The following is a 15,896-nucleotide window of genomic DNA, read 5'->3' on the forward strand; positions in this document are numbered from 1 at the left end:
ACCCCAGTCTCTGAAGTCCACAAACGTCATTAGAACTTATTTAATATCCCCGATTAGGAAAATCAGGGCAGAGGCATCTTGGAATCCTTTCTGTCATGACACCAAGATAATCAGGGTCTTTCTTTCTTTTCATCTCTGTTGATATCCCTAAGAACTTTCCAGAGATTGGAACTTTCTCAGAGAGTGATTTCTGGAGGTGGTGGGTACTTCAGGCAAAGGAGCCACCCAAACCCACCAAGGTTAGTTCTGCCAGAGAACATTCCAAGTAGTGTATAAACCTTTCTAACCTCCTGGAATTCTGGTACCCGTTGCCCATGGTGATTGGTTGACGTATCTGGGCAGGAAGATGAAGAATATAAAATTCTCTGCTCAGCCAATCACCCCTTCCTACACAGCCCCCAAGGGGATATACATGCTGGAATCATGCTTTTCAAAGTTTAATGTGTGTAGGAAACTTCTGGAGATCTTGCTAACATGTAGATTCTAGTTCAGTAGATCAGGGGTGGGGCTTGGAACTCCTCATTTCTCACAAGTTCCCAGGAGGTGCTTTTGCTGCAGGTCCATGGACCACAGTTTGAGGAGCAAAACAGCAAAGAGCCAGCAAAGGAGTATTTTTATGAATATTTTATGAATATGAAGTTTGGCCCCAATTCTGATGCACTGCTCTATTGAGGTGGAGTTTGCAGGAAAAGAACTTCTTTTTTTCCAAGAGGAAAGCCTTACTTGGCTTCCGTGGGGGTGAAATGGTGTGGAGAAGGTTCTGCTGGAAATCCTTCCAAGCAGGAGCAAACACAATGCCTTTCCTCTAGACTCAAGGCTCCTGGGCCTCTCTGGCCTAGTCTTTACTTCTCCTGGCACATTAAAAACTACTCTCCACCCTGTGGTAGCACCAATAAATAGCAGTGTTCTTTTGGAGAGGGAGGAGGTGTGGGAGGAAAAGCACTCTTACTTTGTATTCTGTTCTTTTCTGCCTAGAATGGCTCTGTGCACACTTCTCCCAATGCTGTACAAATCGGGTGACTGCGCTGTGTAGTTCCCTTACAGTCGACGAAGACTCTGCAGAGCTCCAAGGGCTTGTAGAAGTCGTTAAATCCACTTCCATAGGACGCAAGACCCACAGATCCCCTGCCAGACTGATCCAGAATTTCTAGACGTGTGGTGTCATAACAAAGAGATATTACTGTTCAAATTTTTCTTGGCCTTTCTTTATTTTCTTTTGTAATTAGATGGATATCTTCTTTAGCAACAACTCAGAGCTATGTATGAATCGAATTCGAACCGTGATTCTTCTCTAGGTTTCCTGTTACTGTCCCTGCCTAATTTCCCTTTTGCATAGGCCCTTATTTTCCTTTGTCCTTCGTGGACGTGTCCTTAGCCCCTACACCTGCAAATGTTGGACTAAACTCCGTCTAAGTACCTTCTATTTTTTACCTCTTTAGGGTGATCTCCTCTGATCTCGTGCCCTCAGATACCACCTCTACCCTGATGACATGAAATTTGTATTTCCAGCTTGCACCACTTTCCCTGAAAGGCAGAGTTGAACACCTAACTGCCTAGTTAGCTTCTCAAACACGAGATATCACAACCACCCACCCACCTCACCCTCAGCTCTGGACATCTTACAAGACTTCTTCATCTCAAAAATAGCTCCATTGTCTACTCAGTTGCTGAGGCCCAAAATGTAGGGATCATCCTTGAACGCTCTTATCTTTATATCCCTAATCCAATTGGTATCTCCTCTACCTTCAGAATACATTTTGGATTGGATCACTTCTCATTTCCGTAGCCACAACCCTACTGTGAGCTACTGTCATGTGTTCCTTAGGACATCACGTTAGCCTTCCTACTGGTATCTTGGTCTCCACTTTTGTACCTTTGTAGCTCACCTTACCAACAGAAGCCAGATAGTGTTACTCATGCTTAAAACTTTCCCAGTGACTTACTGATACGCTTAAATCTCACACTAAAAACCTTCCTTATAAAGCTCTACCTTTATTTGGTTCCACCCTGGCTCATCCATGTCAGTACTCACTATGATCAGAGCAGTCTTCTCTCTGTTTGAACATGCTATATCCGTCAGCTTGTGCTGCACAGTAAACTACCTCAAAACTCAGAGGTCTAAAATGAAGCATTTATTCTCACTTTTATAGAACTGCAAGTTGACTGAATCAGCTGATCTAGTCTGAGCTCGGCTGGGAGGTTCTGCTTTAGGCTGAAAATATAGCTGGACTTGGCTCTTCTCAGCAGTTTGAGCTCAAGTCTGTTCCATGTGTGATCTTTTGAGAGCCCAGGAGGGCATGCTTTTCTCCTGGCAAAGGCACAAACCCAAGGGGGCAAGCCTACTGCACAGGCACATTTTAAGCCTTTGCTCCTATCACATCTGCTCAGACTCCTTTGGCCAAAGCAAAATCATTTGGGCAACCTCAACATCCGAGGGCAGTGAGTATATTCTTGTAGTGGGAGGGAGGGCAGGAATGCATCTGCTGCGTGACCGTGCACATTGGGATACACTCCAAGCTTGTTCTGCCTCAGGACCTTTTAATTTGCTGTCCCCTCTGTCTGGGATCTTCACCAGCCTGCCTCTCATTATTCGCTTCTCAGCCATGTGTTTCCTCCTCATAGAGGCCCTTGAAGGCCCTTAGTCTTGGCTAAGGTAACCTGGTCGTTCACTTTCCTACATTACCTTGTTTTATCTTTTCATCTCACTTTATTGCTACCTCACTTACTTGTTTTGTTCGTGTGTTTATTGTCTGATAAAATGCAAGGTTTGGGGAGATAGGACCCTGCTCAGTTCATAGAAGTATTCAGTGCCTGGAACAGAACATGTCACATCATAAGTGCTCAATAAATTTTTGTCATTTGGCCAGATCTCTAATTCTTATATGCCTTGAAGACTACTAAAAAATTATAGGCCTCAAGCACTGTGGATACAAACATGTACTACCACGTGCGGTAGGGTTAATCCAATGACGCGTGACAATCTAAATTGATAATTATGGGGCTTCATTAATATAAATTTATAAGCAGTCATAAGAGCAGTTAAGAATTTCTTACCTGTCTAAAGACCGTTCAGTCTAGTGATTTAGCTCACAATGAGCCTGTGAGGCTGGCAAGGGCAGACGTTATCCTCTTTAATAGGTGAAGAAACTGAGACCCGAGCGGCCCGCCACTGGTGGAGTTCCACTAGAATCTGTGTCTCCTGAGTTGGGGATGACTTCTCTGGGGAGGTAGCCTGTGGCCAGAGGAAGAAGAGGTTATTTTTCAATAGTGTCGGTTGACGGAGGATCAAGCACAGGATCTGTGGGACCTTTGACCTTACTCCTTACAATGATCCATGGATTGAAGTTCTTTGGGAATCATTAGATAAAGTTTTCTGAGCTTTTCAAGAACTCTAGGTGGTATGGACTCGTGGAAAGATGTGATTTGGAGTCAAACAGATCTAGGTTCAAATTCAACTCTTCACTTATTAGGTCAGTGGTCTTGGGCAAGTAACTTAACCACTCTGACCTCAAACTCTTCATCTGCAAAATAGGGCTATTATATCCTTGCCCCTTTAGGTATGTAGTAAGGAATTGCAGTGTGTGACATCTAGCAGGCACTCCTCAGTAAATAGTGGTTATTATTATTTCAAGTACTATTAAGCAGTACCCTTGTCTGATTCTATGACGTATGCCAAGTGGGACTTCCAGGTAAAGATATTAAGAGTGAAATTTTATATGACGTGGGTGATCCTTAGATGTTTTCTTGATCCACTCACCAAGTTTTATATTACTGATTTGTCTGTGGTGGTTTTGGTTAGTGGAAATCCTGGATATCTACGACATATAGCTTCCAGCATGGTTTGTTTCTGCTTTACACCAATTACTCCAGAAGGCTGGAAAGAACCTTTGAAAGGACTTTGGTGCATCCCCATGACTGAAGTCAATGCCATAGTCCTAGCATTCTGGGCTGCATCTCTGCAGAGGACAGTGCCTGAGATCTTATGATCATCTGGAGTTAAAAGTGGTCTGGATATTAGAGGAAAACTGCGGTCTGCGAGCATCCAGCCTTCTTGACCCTTGTGATTTCCTTCGCTTGTGTGTTTGGGAGTCAGTAGCCATATGCCCTTATCTGTCCCATCTGTTGGCATCAGTGCATGAAGGAAAGGCTGGCCTGGGACGTGATGGGGTTTATACTCTTAGTGACTATCTTGATTGGTTAGATTGCTCAGAACCAATTGTTCTCCTTGTCCTCTCCATTCCTGAAATGAGTTGAGCTTGTACCAAGAGCCAAGACTGCAACATGTCAGCCCGGATGTAAAACCCTTATTCCATGGCTAAAGATTTCTTTGTCCTGATTATCCATCGTGGTTTTAGAAAAGCTAGTATTCCTTTCAATGACTTCCCATTGTCCTTGGGATAAAACCAGAAGTTCTTGGATGGTCTGTGTGGTATGGCCCTGCCTGCTTGCCCAGTAATGTCTTAACCCTCTCCCTCTTTGCTCTCTTCACTCCAGCCACATTGCTGCTTTAGTTCCTTGAATGCCTCATCTTTTCTCATGCCTCTTGTGCGAGTTTTGTGTATTTTGCCGGCAAGTATCTTATAGCCAACACTAAACTAGCTTAAATAGTAAGGAAGATGTACTTATTACCTCATATAACAAGAAATCCCAAAGAAGAGAATCTCCAGGTTGGTTAATTCAGTAGCTCAATGACATCAAGCAAAGTCAAGGTTTCTTCCCTTCGTTTCCCTTCCCCCTGCCATCTTTTTGTTTTACAATTCTTAGCATGTTGGTTTTGCTTTCCTCATGCATGCGGGATGGTTGCCACAGTTCCAAGCATCACATGTAAACAATACAATATACAGCAGCAGAAGAGAACATATCTCCTCTGGTGTGTCTCTTGTTACAAGCAGAGATCTGTTATGAATTGTGCCATTGGCTGTGTGACCTTGATCTCAGATTACTAAATTTCCCTGAGACTCTCTCCTGTATTATACTCATGGAAAGAACTGGACCAGATAATCTTCAAATGTATTTTAATCCCTTCCTTCCTTCCTTCCTTCCTTTCTTCCTTCCTTCTTTCCTTCCCCCATCTTTACATCCATCCATTTATCCATCCATTCATCTTTTATTTAACATACATTTACAGAAGCCCTCTTATTTTTGTAGGAATTTTTATAGGCAATACAGCCAGAATAGGGAACCAAACAAAGTCCCTATTCTCATGGAATGTATAATATCATGGGAAAGACAGATATTAAATAATTAGAAATAATCCAAGATTGCTATGTGATTTGGCTATTCTGGGATGTCTGGCCTTGGTAGGCGACAATTCCTGACTTACTTAGCTTTGAGAGCAGACATGGGACAAGGTGGATGTCTCAGGCCATAGTTAGCATCAGGGACTATGGTGGGCAAGAGATTATTAACATCTTTCAGAAAACAGCAAAGGAAAATCTAATTTTCCTAGGTTAATTTTTCTCTTTTGTAAATTGTAGATATAATCAACATACAATAAAATGAACAGATCATAGTTTAGTTTGATGGCCTTTTACAATTGTATTCCCTCAAAATCATCACCTAAAAACAAGATACAGAAATTTCCATTAACACCATCACACTCCCCATCCCGTCCACTGCTTAGCTTTGCCTGTCTTTGGACTTGAGACAAATAGAATCATACTGTGTGTATTTTTTGTATGCGGTTTCATTTGCTCAACATAATATTTTTGAGACTCAGCCATGTTGTTGCATGTATGAGTGGTACATTTTTATTGCCAATTAGTCTTCTTTTGTATGAACATGTTTTCCTTTCTTCTGGGTAAATATCTAGGAGTGGAATTTCTGGGTCAGAGGGTAAGTGTAAAGTTTAAAGAAACCACCAAGGAATTCTCTGAGGTGATTGTTCATTTTACTATCCCATCAACAAAGTATGAAAGGTCTGGTTGCTCTGCACCCTCGCCAATATTTAGTATTATTAGTCTTTTTGCTTTTAGCTAGTCTAATGTGTATTTAGTTGTGTCTTACTGTGGTTTAAATTTGCATTTCCTTGATGACTAATGATCTTGAGTACGTATGTGTGTGTGTGTGTGAGTGTGTGTTTCTTATACCTTTGTGAACTATTAAGGTCTTTTAGCCATCACATTTTTTTTAAAATTTTTATTTATTTATGATAGTCACAGAGAGAGAGAGGCAGAGACATAGGCAGAGGGAGAGGCAGGCTCCATGCAGGGAGCCTGATGTGGGACTCGATCCCGGGTCTCCAGGATCACGCCCCAGGCCAAAGGCAGGCGCCAAACCGCTGCGCCACCCAGGGATCCCAAGCCATCACATTTAAAAAAAATATTGACTTGTTGGAGTTCTTTATATATTCTGGTTATAAGCTCTTTGTCAGATACACGCACTGCAGATATTTTTCTGCCAGTCTCTGGCTTATCTATTCATATTCTTGTGGGTGTTTTCATGCGCAGAAATTTTAAATTTTGATGAAGCCCAAGATATTATTTTTTTCTTCTGTTTTGTTTTTTGTGTCTTATCTAAGAAATCCTTGCTTACTCTCAAGTTATGAGGAAATTTTATCTTCTAGGAACTTTATGGTTCCAGCTTTTATGTGTAGGTCTGTGATGCATCTTGAATTAATTTTTGTGTGTGGTATGAGATAAAAGTTGAGGTTCATTTAAAAAAACAGATATCTACATATTCTGTTATCATTTGTTAAAAACACTTTTCTTTTCCTGCTACATTGACTTAGTGACTTCATCAATGGTCATTTGACTACGTATGTCTGGGTCTATTTCTATATTCTCCATTCTGCTCTACTCATCTATAGTTTTATTCTTAGGATGACACCATATACTTTTTTGATCACTGCAGCTTTATTGTACATCTTTTTTTCATTGTTAAGTCTTGAAATCAGATAGTTTAGTAATTCCAGCTTTGTTCTTTTCTTCATTATTGCTTGGTGATTCTAGTTCCTTTTCATTTCATTTCATTTCATGTTATTTTCTTTTTTTTACATTTTTAAAATTTATTTTTTTTATTTTTTTAAAGATTTTACTGATTTATTAGAGAGAGAGAGAGAGAGAGAGAGAGAGAGGCAGGCAGAGGGAGAAGCAGGCTCCATGCAGGGAGCCTGACGTGGGACTGGATCCCGGGTCTACAGGATCACGCCCTGGGCTGCAGGTGGCGCTAAACCACTAAACCACCTGGGCGACCCTACATTTTTAAATTTAAATTCAAATTGCCAACATACAGTATAACACCCAGTGCTCATCTTATCACATGTCCTCCTCAGTGCCCGTCACCCAGTCACCTCATCCCCCTACCCACCTCCCCTTCTGCAACCCTTTGTTTGTTTCCCAGAGTTAAGTCTCTCATAGTTTGTTTCCCTCTCTAATTTTCCCCACTCAGTTCCCCTCCTTTCCCCTATAATCTCTTTCACTATTTCTTATATTCCACGTATGAGTGAAACCATATGATGATTGTCCTTCTCCAATTGACTTACTTCACTCAGCATAAGACCCTCCAGTTCCATCCATGTTGAAGCAAATGGTGGGTATTCGTGGTTTCTAATGGCTGAGGAATATTCCATTGTATACATAAACCACATCTTTACCCATTCATCTGTCAAAGGACATCATGGCTCCCTCCACAGTTTGGCTACTGTGGACATTGCTGCTGTGAACATTGGGGTGCAGGTGTCTACGTTTTTCACTGTATCTGTATCTTCGGCGTAAATCCCCAGCAGTGCAATTGCTGGGTCGTAGGGCAGGTCTAGTTTTAACTTCTTGAGGAGCCTCCACACAGTTTTCAGGAGTGGCTGCAGCAGTTGCTTTCCTGCCAACAGTGCAGGAGGGTTCCCCTTTCTCCACATCCTCTTCAACATTTGTGGTTTCCTGTCTTGTTAATTTTCACCATTCTCACTGGTGTGAGGTGGGATCTCATTGTGGTTTTGATCTGTATTTCCCTGATGACAAGTGATGCGGAGCATTTTCTCATGTGCGTGTTGGCCATGTCTATGTCTTCCTCGGTGAGATTTCTGTTCATGTCTTCTGCCCATTTCATGATGGGATTTTTTTGTTTCTTGGGTGTTGAGTTTGATAAGTTCTTTATAGATCTTGGATACTAGCCTTTACCTAATGTGTCATTTGCACATATCTTCTCCCATCTGTAGGTTGTCTTTTAGTTTTGTTGACTGTTTCTTTTGCTGTGCAGAAGCTTTTTATCTTGATGAAGTCCCTGTAGTTCATTTTTGCTTTTGTTTCTCTTGCCTTCATGGATGTGTCTTGCAAGGAGTTGCTGTGGCCAAGTTCAAAAAGGGTGTTGCCTGTGTTCTCCTCTAGGATTTTGATGGATTCTTGTCTCACATTTAGATCTCTCATCCATTTTGAGTTTATCTTTGCATATGGTGTAAGAGAGTGGTCCAGTTTCATTCTTCTGCACGTGGCTGTCCAATTTTCCCAGCACCATTTATTGAAGAGACTGTCCTTTTTCCAGTGGATATTCTTTCTGCTTTGTCGAATATTAGTTGACCATAGAGTTGAGGACCCATTTTTGCATTCTCTATTCGTTCCATTGATGTATGTGTCTGTTTTTGTGCCAGTACCACACTGTCTTGATGATCACTCATAGAGCAATTCAGCAATGTGGCAGGAGACAAAATCAATGTCCAGAAGTCAGTGGCATTTCTATACACTAACAACAAGACTGAAGAAAGAGAAATTAAGGAGTTAATCCCATTGACAATTGCACCCAAAAGCATAAGATACCTAGGAATAAACCTAACCAAAGAGGTAAAGGATCTATACCCTAAAAACTACAGAACACTTGTGAAAGAAAGTGAGGAAGACATAAAGACATGGAAAAACATTCCATGCTCATGGATTGGAAGAATAATGCAGTCCCTATCAAAATACCATGGACTTTCTTCACAGAGTTGGAACAAATCTTAAGATTTCTACAGAATCAGAAAAGACCCTGAATAGCCAGAGGAATGTTGAAAAAGAAAAACAGTGCCGGGGGCATTACAATGCTGGATTTCAAGCTGTGTTACAAACATTTTCATTTTAATTTACATTTCAGCATCAGCTTTTTAATTTCTTCAAAAAAGTCTACTGGGGTTTTGATGTGGATTGTATTAAATCTATGTATCACTTTGGGATAATGCATATCTTAAAAATACTGAGTTTTCCATGAATCAGTCAATGAACATTATATATCTCTGTATCAGTTTAGGTTTTTAAAATCTCTTTCATCATTATTTTATAGTTTTTGGTGTAAGGGTGTTACACATCTTTCATTGGATTTATTCTTTGATGGTAGAATTTTTTTCTACCTTTAATGTAACATTGTGTAACTTTTATGTTTATTTGTTGCTGTTTTGTAGAGTTGCAATTAACTTTTACATATTGATTGTGTATCAGGAGACCTTGGTAAATCTACTTATTCTGTTATTTTTTTTTTAATTTTTATTTATTTATGATAGTTACAGAGAGAGAGAGAGGCAGAGACACAGGCAGAGGGAGAAGCAGGCTCCATGCACCGGGAGCCTGACGTGGGATTCGATCCCTGGTCTCCAGGATCGTGCCCTGGGCCAAAGGCAGGCGCCAAACCGCTGCGCCACCCAGGGATCCCTATTCTGTTATTTTCTTTCACATATTCTATTAGGTTTAGTTTTTGTTTACAATGATGTCATCATTGATAAGGGCAATTCAGCTTCTTTTCAGTTTTTAAAAAATATTTTTTAAGTTTATTCATGAGAGGCAGAGACATAGGCAGAGGGAAAAGCAGGCTTCCCATGGGGAGCCCGACATGGAACTTGATCCCAGGACCCCAGGATCACACCCTGGGCCAAAGGCAGGTGCTCAACTGCTGAGCCACCCATGTTTTCAGTGTTTTGTCTTTGGTTTCCTTTCCTGTTTTATTGCACTGATTAAAAGTTCTAATACAATGCTGAAAAGAAGGGATGCTGAACATTTTTGGCCCAATCTTAGAAAGAAAGCAACATTTTACCATTAAATATGATGTTACCTGGAGGTTTTTTATTTACTTATTTATTTTTAGATGCCCTGTATTAGAATGAGGAGGTTGTCATCTATCCTCATTTGCTAGGAGTTTTTTTGTTATTTATTTTATTGATTGATTGATTGATTCATTCATTCATTAGAGGCACACAGAGAGAGAGAGGCAGAGACACAGGCAGAGGGAGAAGCAGGCTCCATGCAGGGAGCCTGACGTGGTACTTGATCCCAGGACCCCAGGATCACACCCTAGGCTGAAGGTGGTGCTACACCGCTGAGCCACCAGGGCTGCCCTCTAGGAGTCTTTTTTTTTTTAATTGAAGTATAATGATATGTAATATATTAGTTTCAGATGCACCTGATTCAATATTTGTATATATGATCACCTCAAGTCCAGTTAACAACTGTCACCATAGATAGTTACAAAAATTTTTTCTTTTCTGGTGATGAGAACTTTTAAGATCTACTTGCTAAGAGCTTTTTTCTCCCTATCATCACGAATGGTTGTTGCATTTTTGCCAAGTGCTTTTTCTGTATTTATTGAGATGATTGGGTGCCAGTTCCACTGTCGTCAGCTTTGGGAGTAGCTATTTCCGCAGCAGGACTGTGGGAAGTCAAAAATTTATAAACATGTCTTATACAAACAGTAAAGAGAAACTGATGCTTCTTTGAGAGTTTTCCCTATGAAATAAAGGTATAACTGGCAAGACCACAGTGTTATTCTTTACCTAAGTTATTGCCCTTTAAACAGAAGATTTCGGAGTTATGTCCCATTCCCCAGAAATTACCATGGCTTTAAGATCTTACTGTTAACCGTGTCTGGGAGAAGTAACAGGAGAAGGTGGGCATGGCACGATGCTTGGAATGGAAAGTGTAAAATGAACAGGGTACACAGAGACCTTTCTCCCATTTCAGTCAGTGATCTTAATATAGGACAGTGTGGAGCAAACAGGAATAAGGGAAAATTATTTCCCAGTTTAATTATGAAATGGAAAGAGAGCCTCAAAGTGCTTTAAACAGGTTCTAGCCCTGAGGCTCAGATGCGTCTCAGTCAGAGAAGTATGACGGATTTAGTTTTGATCACCCAGCCTCTGTCTTGTGATCGTAGGGAACCCACGGTGAATGAAGGAGGTGCTGAAGGGCTGGATAAATATCTATTATTATTATTATTTTAATGGAGAAGTTGTGGATTCTAGAGAGCATAGTTTAGTGAACTTAATATCTCTTCTTGGCAAAATTCTAGGTTTCTTTTTTAATTAAATAGATGGGAACATAAGAAGAAAAATCGTTGACTCCCCTGGAGCTGATTCAAAAATCCATTCAAATGTCACCTTCCTCTGTTGGCTTCTTGGACCCTGAAAGGCAGAAATCAGTTCAGTTTGGTCTCTGTGCTCCCCTATTAATTATACTTTAACTCTAGCCCTGGCCACATATTTTTTTGTAATTGTGTCCTTGGCTGTTGGTCTCCTTTACTAGACTACCTCTTTAGAGGCCAGAGCCAAGTTTATTCTCTGTGTTATCTCTGAGTTTAGCACAGTGCCTGGAACTCTGAGGGTGCACATAAATGTCTGTGTGATAAATGAAATGATAGGACCTGCCAAAATCACAGTTTTAAAAGAATCTTATGTACCAGCCAAACTTTTGTACTTGTAATAGATCAATAGCCAACTCAGGGCTTTAGTAAAAAAAGAGAAATTTAATTGGCTTATGTAACCAAAGTTAGGGACAGCGGTGGCTTGTGTCTTCCTGGATTAAAGAGCTCTATTGATGTCATAATGACTTCATCTAACTTTCTCCCCATCTCTTAGCTCTGCTCTGTTTTGGGCTCTGTGTATTTAAGTAGGCTGCTCCTCTGGGGAGCAGGGTGGTCCCTAGGACCCCGGGCTTATATCATAGTCTTCTCAGAGCTTCAGTGGGAAGGTGCCTCTTTTTTTTTTTTTTTTTTGTCAATAAGTAAAACAGAAATTTTGGAACTATGTCTCATTGGACTGTCATGGGTTATATACCCATCCCTGAGCCAAATGGTGTGTTCAGGAGGATGCATGATGCTGATTGCGCAGGCCTAGGTCACACGTCTACTCATGCCATTGTGAGTATAGTCAACACCTGAACCATATAGATAGAGGGTTGGTGAGTGGGGCTTCTCCAAAAGAAAACCATGGTGTAGTTACTAAAAAAGGAAGTGCATGATGAGCAGAAAAAAAAATCCAGTTACCTCTGGCTTCTTAACCAGTTTTATTCATTGTTATATTGCAGACTAAGTGTACTTTGATTTTGGTGGGGCCTTTAGCATAGTCTCTCGAGATAGTCTTTAGGCAAGATCATTAAATGTGAGCTTGTGGATAAAATAGGTGGATTTTTTTTTGAAGTTTCCACAGAATAATTTTATTTTTTAACACATGGTAAAAATATACATCCAATATTCACTCATCTTGCACATCTATTCACAAATGACTTCCAAATTACACCTGCTTTGATATTGAAGAATGTACGAACAGTTATCTTAGTCGAGATATGAAGAATGCTTTTAGATATACACCATTCTGAATATATTGGTCACAGAAGAATTTTGTTAGATTAGTTCTATGAATTTAAAGGTTTGAAAAGCTACTACTTTTGCATCTAATACTCCAGATGAATAGGATGCAGCAATATCAGCTTGTATTCCACAGAATATTCCTTAGCTTTTCTGGTGATGGAACCACTTCTCCACATCTGTTGGTACCGTGCAGGCAGATTGGCACGGTGGTGGTAAAGCATCCACAATAGCTTCGGCAGCATCAGGATCACACTTGAAGGGCCTCTCTGACACCATAGTATTCATGCAACTGATTCCCTTTCCACGATTTTCTTCATCACTGATGCTCTCCAACGATTATGAGTGCTTTTAATAATATCAGTTGCAAAGTCCTTATCTTTAAATTCTGCGTTGAGAGCAAACTGACTCTCTGGTTTTCCACCAGGAATCTTGTACCTTCTAAACCAGTCCACAGTAGCTTCCAGGTAGCCAGGTTTCAGCCACTTGACATCATAAATATCATTGTAATTGGCTGCATCAGGATCATCCACGTTAATGGCAATGATTTTCCAGCCGGTTTCCCCTTCATCAGTCATAGCCAGTATGCCCAGAACTTTCACCCTAAGTATTTCACCTCTTGCACATACCTTACTTCCAATTTCACACACATCGATGGGGTCATTGTCACCACAACAGCCAGTACGTTTGTCATTGTGTCCTGGGTCTTCCCAAGTCTGGGGGATGGCACCATAGTTGCAGATATATCCTGTATAAGGGAACAAATTTGCAACATAACGGAGTTTTCCTTTTTCACATCTTGTTTAATTGGGTTTAGAGGGTCCTTTGTAGCTAATCTCCTTTTTTGCATTAGACCAGTGTGGTGCTTCAACTACCATGTGGAAAATGTGCTTATCTGCATAAATCAGAACATCATGAAATGGAGATATATATTGTTCTTTTTCATTTTTGAGGAAGACTCGGTACTCGAGCGTGAAGGGTGCAGCATGCTCCTTGCTGCTGAAGCTGCTCATGGTGCCGATGCCTGGCCGCCGCCACAGAGCCACTAGCCACAGAGCCATAGAGCCACAGAGCCACTAGCCACAGAGCCACAGAGCCACTATCCATAGAGCCACAGAGCCACTAGCCACAGCCATAGAGCCACAGAGCCACAGAGCCACAGAGCCACTAGCCACAGAGCCACAGAGCCACCAGCCACAGAGCCACTAGCCACAGAGCCACCAGCCACAGAGCCACTAGTCACAGAGCCACTAGCCACAGAGCCACTAGCTTGCATGCAGCACCAACTGACAAGGAGAAACCCCCGCGCCTGTGCACCACGGTGACTGGAGTTTGGTGGATTTATAGTTGCTTGAACAAACATGCCCTAAAAATGTTGATTCATGAATCCAGTGTTGACCTAAAGGGTGGTCCCCAGGGCCATGCTGTCTGATTTTGTATGTAATTCTTTCTGGGCTGGCATTTTTCTTTTTTTAAATTTTTATTATTTTTTTTAAAGATTTTATTTATTTATTCATGAGAGACACAGACACACACACACACACACACACACACACACACAGGCAGAGGGAGAAGCAGGCTCCCTGCGAGGAGCCCGACGGGGACTCTATCCCGGGACGCAGGATCACTCCCTGAGCCCAAGGCAGACGCTCACCGCTCAGCCACTGGTATTTTTCATCAGTGACTTCGACGAAGGCATCATGGATTACTTATCAAACCTTTAGGCTGATGGCTCCTGGAATTTTGGGTTTCACAAATTTGGTAAAGTTGCAGAAACAATTTAGGAGGTGATGCAGGGTCTTCAACTTTTTATTTTTGCCATGTAGGGATGTGAATAATATTAACTTTCATCTCTTCATTTTGTCACTATTTTACTAAGAAAAGACATTGATTCCATCAAAAAAGAAAGGCCATGATCTCAATAAAGAGACTCCAAGAAACAGCCCTTCTCAAGAAAGGACGATTGAGTGCTTTATACTGATCTTAAAGGAAAATGGTGTATACGTGTACAGCACAAACAATTGCAACACAAAAATTCAGTTTTCAAAATTACAATGGACCTAATTTCTGTAATTTTCTCTATAGATTTGTCATTTAGGAGAGTTACATTCGACAGTGCATCATACATGGAGCTTTAATGTGGACTTCACTGTTTTTGTGGGAAGTTCAGAATCATAGCTCTACCGACAAAAATAGAAGAACCACCCCCTTTTGCTGTCTCACCCAATTCAGATATTTTGTGTTGCACCAAGGGAGATTGGGAAACAGCCCTCGGCCCCACTCCTAAGCTGTGTACATGCATATCTCTGGCCTGACGTGCCTCAGCCATTTCTGCTGCCTTCTTTTCCCCACAGGCCAGGGAAGAAGCTGCGGGTCTGGCAGTGGTGGAGGAGGAAGGAAGGATGATGGGGTCAGCCCCTACCTGAGGTGCGCACGAGAAGGCCCTGATCATTTTAAGCAAAGCAGGCAGGAACGCAGCTGAATGTTCAGGATGCTGCACACCAACAAAAAGGGAACCCACTTTTCCCCTGACCCCAAACAGCTCAGAACCCACTTGAAGACCCCTCACGAGGAGCTGCTGCTGGAGGTGATGAGGTGCTGGGAGAAATCACTCCTTCACTGGATGTCAGAAATGGGGCTCTCAGTAACTCCACAGGTTGGAGCCAGGAGTGATCGGACAGGATGGGATTTCATAGGGATTAATGTAAAGTGCTTCCCAGTGGCGCAGAGCCTCAGCCACAGAACAAGCCTCTCTTGAGAGCAGTTCATGTGAGAAAGGCCTGGGGTTTTCCCACCGTCTTGAGTTCAGTATGAGCCAGAAGAATTTATGCCATCAGTCTTAGGCTACCTCAGTGGAACATGATGTCCAGATCGTGGGAGATAATGGTTGTGCAAGATTATTATTATTATTATTATTATTTTGTGCAAGATTATTTTGAACCAGAAATTACTCTCTTTCCGGTGGGGGTTGCTCCTTGTGTTTTGTCATTAGCAGCATCCCTGGCCTACACACGCTTGATGCCAGTAGCACCTCCCCCTGAGTGTGACAACCAAAAATATCTTCAGATGTTGCCCAGTACCCTTCCAGACAGGCCAGAAATATCTCCGGTGAGAAACCATTGCTCTGGACTCTAGTCTGCCCGGACCACACATCGAACTGTGTTCAGTTCTGGGCTCTCCACTGTATGGGGAAAATTCACAAACTGGATTAATTCCAGAGCAGTGGGACATGCCAGGGTGAGGTGTGTAAAAGCCAGGCCATTAGAATTTTGGAGGATATTTCTTTAGACTGGATGACAAAGGACTCAAAGGACGCTCCATTTTTCCTTTCCATCCACTTTTTTACATGCTATTTTTTTGTA

The 15,896-nt window shown here is 41.7% G+C and overlaps 1 protein-coding gene and 1 pseudogene across 2 annotated transcripts in view; one reads left to right on the forward strand and one right to left on the reverse strand.

The window, feature by feature from the left end:
* Positions 1-15,896, forward strand: part of NELL1 (neural EGFL like 1) — an 820,299-nt gene that overhangs the window by 40,016 nt on the left and 764,387 nt on the right. The gene's annotated exons all lie outside the window — the stretch shown is intronic.
* Positions 12,661-13,547, reverse strand: LOC112667758 (inorganic pyrophosphatase-like; annotated as a pseudogene).

The sequence above is a fragment of the Canis lupus genome, chromosome 21 (genome assembly GCF_003254725.2).
Source record: "Canis lupus dingo isolate Sandy chromosome 21, ASM325472v2, whole genome shotgun sequence".
NCBI lineage: Eukaryota > Metazoa > Chordata > Mammalia > Carnivora > Canidae > Canis > Canis lupus.